This window comes from Heterodontus francisci, unplaced genomic scaffold (genome assembly GCF_036365525.1).
Source record: "Heterodontus francisci isolate sHetFra1 unplaced genomic scaffold, sHetFra1.hap1 HAP1_SCAFFOLD_43, whole genome shotgun sequence".
NCBI lineage: Eukaryota > Metazoa > Chordata > Chondrichthyes > Heterodontiformes > Heterodontidae > Heterodontus > Heterodontus francisci.
The window spans coordinates 9,941,753-9,946,506 of record NW_027141852.1 but is presented as its reverse complement, the minus strand read 5'-3'; the positions used below and the strand labels follow the sequence as shown (position 1 = coordinate 9,946,506).

Genomic DNA, 4,754 nt, shown 5'->3' with positions numbered 1-4,754 from the left:
AGAAACAACAACGTGATAAAAACGAGATAATCTGTTTTGAAGTGATGTTGATTCAGGGTTAAACAATGACCAGCATCCCAGAAATAATTCCCCTTCTATTCTCTGAAATAGTGCCATGGTACCTTTAACATCCACCTGAGAGGGCAGAGGGATCCTCAGTTTTCTGTCTCACCTGAAAAACAGCATTTCTGATAGTGCAGCACTGCCTTAGTACTGTACTGGAGTGTCAGCCATTTTAAAAAGGGCTGTTAGTCCAACTGGAAAATATTTAAAGGAAGATTAAATGAAATGAAATAAATACATTGCTTTTGCCTCTCTCCCATCCCCCCAACAACAGTTAAATTAATTATTTGCCCTTCCCTCCGAAAACCTACCTTTACTATCTGACCTTCCGCCCAAAACTGCACAAACTGTAAACTGTAACCCTTCCCATCATCCCCTACACCCATGACATTAATTTGACTCCGTCCCCCCACCCCCACACTGAGAAACTTACCTTCTCCCCCCTCCCCACCAGTGTTGCACCTCATTTGCCCGGGTGGGGCTCCGAAGGCACGGCAGTGCCGGCCACTGGGCTGAAGATCGCAGCGGAACATCATGAAGTGATGGCATAATAATTAATGCAGGTTAGTGGTCCCGTTGCCGAGCGGTGGAGGTCCCCCACAAGGCCTCGAAGTCGCCGGCAATATCGAGGCAGGCCCTGCCGGCGTTGAGGTCCGTGGCGGGTCTCATCCGGGGCCATCTTCAGGCGGCCCCCACCCCACCCCCACCACAGATCTCGACGTCGAGGGCTCTATAGAATCCAGCCCATTGTTTCTGTCAATCTCAACTCCACAAGGATTTGCCTGTTAATTGTAGAAAAATTAAAGCTCTCTAACCTTTTGATAAAAGGGTTCAAATCCATTTCCAAACAAATGATAGTTCTCATTGTATCTAGAACATGTTTTCTTACATACAAACATACCAATTAGGAGCAGGAGTAGACCACTCGGCCCCTCGAGCCTGCTCCACCATTCAATAAGATCATGGCTGATCTGATTGCAACCTCAACTCCACATTCCCACCTGCCCCTGATAACCTTTCACCCCCTTGTTTATCAAGAATCTATCTACCTCTGTCTTAAAATATTTCAGAATTTCTGTCGTCCAGCAACTCTCACTTTATTTCCTGGATTTCACCTAAAAAATGTATTTCCACACTTTGGATATCCTGTACTTCATTCATGTTTTTGCTCTCTGGGGATTTCCCTTTAATTATATTCAGTGCTGGTATTTTACTGCCACGCACTGACTGAAAGTGTCCCAACTTCCTGCAGGAAAAACACTCAGCTTCTTTGGCGAGGCAGTTTTCCCACTTGTGTCTCTCTCGGCGACACCTACTGCAATTGGTTGCAGCTACCACTAGATGCTCTTCCCGTCTTTCTTGTCTTTTACCACTAATTTTTCCTTTTGTTTTCTTAACAAATTCAATTGAGTCTGCAACTCTCGAGATCAGACTCTCCCTGTCCCCTCGAACAACGGATTGGTTAAACTTTCTAACCTCTGCTTGGCTGCTCAATTGATACTCTTTCGTTAATGTGAGATCAGCCCTGGACTGTAGATGATCTGAAAGGGTGTTGTCTAATACTCCGAACACAATCCTGTCTCCATTCAGCTCTTCCCTTAAGTTGCAGTATTCACAAACCTCCGTGAGATTGTACAAGTCATTGATAAATGAATGAATACTCTCCCCTTTCTGTTTTGTACGCTTATTAAATTCAAAGTGATTCCTGACAATGCAGCAGCCAGCCGACGTCATCAGAGCGCTCCAAGCTGCGCACATGCACAAACAGTCTCCTGCGCTCTGAGATGCTGTGCATGCTCAGCCTACGTCTTCCAGGAGGAAGTGGCGCATGCACGGGAAAACTCTCTACCCCCTCTCAGCCACTCACTCCAGGCCACTCACTGCCCGCTCCTCGCTACCCCGCTCCCCCGCCGTCCGGCCGCTTGCTACCCCCCCCACCCCGGCACTGCCCTCTCTCCGTCCACTCACGCCCCGCTTCCCCCCCACGTCCTTCCAGACACTAGCTCTAAGCCATGCTGCTTCCCTCCTCTCGGCCTCTCGCTCCAATATTCGATCATTCTTCACCGCACCACCCGATAAAGCAAGGCGAGCCTCGAGGGGTGATGGGGCAATGTTGGAGCGAGTGGCCGAGAGTAGGGAAGCGGCAGAGCCCATGGCCTGGAGTGTGAGCAGCCAGAGAGCAGGATGGGGGTGGTGGTGGGTGAAGCGGGGAGTGAGCAGTCAGAGAGTGGGATGGGGGGAAGCGGGGAATGATCGTCCGGAGAATGGGATGGCACTGTTTAAAGGGGATTTGAGGAAAAAATGTTTCACCTCGAGGGTGGTTGGAATCTGGAACACATTGCCTGAAGGAGTGGTAGAGGCAGGAACCCTCACAACATTTAAGAAGTATTTAGATGAGAACTCAAAACGCCACAGAATACAAGGCTATGGCCACGTGCTGGAAAATGGGATTAGAATAGATAGGTACTTGATGGCCAGCACGGACACGATGGCCGAAGGGCCTGTTTCTGTGCTGTATAACTCTATGACTCTATGAAACCTCACTGAATTACAGAGGGTGTGCAGCACTGTCAGAGGTGCTGTCCTTCTGATGAGACTTCAAACAGCGCAACGTTCTCCGAGTATCAACCAAAACATGTCCATTGTGTAGATATGTGTCATATTTGCCGATGAAATGACAGTCACTGCTCCGAAAGTAATTCACTTTAGGTGAATTAAGATGACTTGGTACTATATAATGCACAAGAAGGAGCGGGGGACTGTTGGGGGTGGGACGGAGGCGGCGATGGCAGCCTTTGAGGGGATTTTTGGGTCGAAGTTGTTTTCTGTGATAAATTGAGGAGCTCCATCTTTAAGCCTGGCAGCTGCCTGAATGTCACAGACAGTGACGTTTCAGTGGAAGAGGCTGCATTTGCGCATGTGCTAGTACAGCGTCACCTGGTGGTTGCGTTGTCAGCAAATGCAGCGTTTTAACTTTGGCTCCACGATGACATTTTTTTCCTCAATTAAAATAGGTTGAGTGCCTTAATAACTTCTTCACATGTTGCCTTCTGTTCTTCATGAGGATGTTGCCTGCACACTCCCTTCATTGCAGACAATAGCGTACTGACCTGTTCCATGTCTGGCTTCTGCACGAGACCCGATGCAGTACGATACCTTGCAAACCTCTGGAACCATCTCGGCCAGTCCTCGGCTTGGTTCAGTCCAGTGACCTTTTCAAAGGTACAGGCAAAGATTTCTCCATCTTCGCTTTGGTTTACTGTGGCCCCCATATAATATTCTGATATCTGTCAAGGCTTAGTACAGAATTTATAAGAATCTGACGGTTAAAATAACCTGAGTTTACTCTGCACATCTTGCATTGAAGGTTTCATCTACAACTCTCCATGAGGTGCCGTACAGATTATATTACATCACTTCCTGTGATGATGCACATAGTCTATTTATATAATCTGCCCAGTAACAACCCAATGTCCACTCATATTATTGTACAGATGTGAGTAAAGCTGAGGATGGGAATGGAACGTCTGAATGAAGATTTCATGATGCTGATGATGGAAATGAGGCTGATCTGTTCCCCATTCCACAATCCCTCTTCATTTCTGTGCATGTTTCTCGATGCTGTTTCAACCAAATTGAAAAAGAATCACAAATCCTCCTCTGGAGCCTCAGGTGTCCATTCAGGAAAGGCATGGTGGCCAAGTGGTAAGGCGTCAGTCTCGTAAATTGAAGATCACGGGTTCAATCCCCGTCCATGCCTTATGATTAGTTTATCACTTTAAATGTGATGTTTCTGGAAAAGATGTCCGTTGCATTTGTGTCGGCCATCTGGAAATCAGTGTCATGTTGCACTTTATCCTGGACACTGGGAAGAACATGACGAGAAGCCACATGGTTCCGCGAGCCTTCTCTGCCATTGATGGAGTGAAAATAACTGAGGTCCAAGCACAGAACCTTATTACTGTGCATTTGCTTTATATTTAACAGAGCTATTCTATTAATCCCACATCCCGCACTCCTGTCCTTTCCCCCATTGCCCTGTTATATTTTCCATGTCAGATATATATCCAATTCCATTTAGAGTTAACATTGAATCTGCTTCCACTGACCTTTCAGGATTGCATTCCAGACCAGAACAACACACTGCTGAAAAAACAATCTCCTCATCACAACTCGAATTCTTTTGTCAATTACTTTAAATGTGTTTCCTCTGGTTACTGACCCTTCTGTCACTGGCAACACTTTCTCCTTCTTTACTCTATCAAAACTCTTCAGGATTTGCATTTCCTGCTGCCTTTGCTGATATAACAAGGCTGAGCGCACATCACCAAAAGGAATATGATTGGCTCTGAATCACATTTATCCTTCCTGTCAATCTGATGTGGACCTTGTATTTTCCCGGAACCAAACAACCTGACCAACAAGTGTGGGTTCCAGCGATTCCCACCACTCTGAGAGAGAGAGGATGTGATAATGAGCCAGATAGAAGAAAGGAGTGAGATAGAGAGTAAAATAGCCCTGGTCTGTTTCTACTAACACCCGGCCCCCCACTTAAAATGGCATCATTTTCTCCTGCCTCTCCACATTCTAATCCATTGATTAATGCAATCCTTTCATCTGAAACATAGAACATAGAACAGTACAGCACAGTACAGGCCCGTCGGCCCACGATGTTGTGCCGAACCTTTAAC

At 46.7% G+C, this 4,754-nt stretch overlaps 1 non-coding gene across 1 annotated transcript; it reads left to right on the top strand.

The window, feature by feature from the left end:
• The first annotated feature begins 3,751 nt into the window (after positions 1 to 3,751).
• On the top strand, positions 3,752 to 3,823 carry trnat-cgu (transfer RNA threonine (anticodon CGU)). Its single transcript has one exon. It is a non-coding gene; the product is annotated as a tRNA-Thr (tRNA).
• Positions 3,824 to 4,754: the final 931 nt, after the last annotated feature.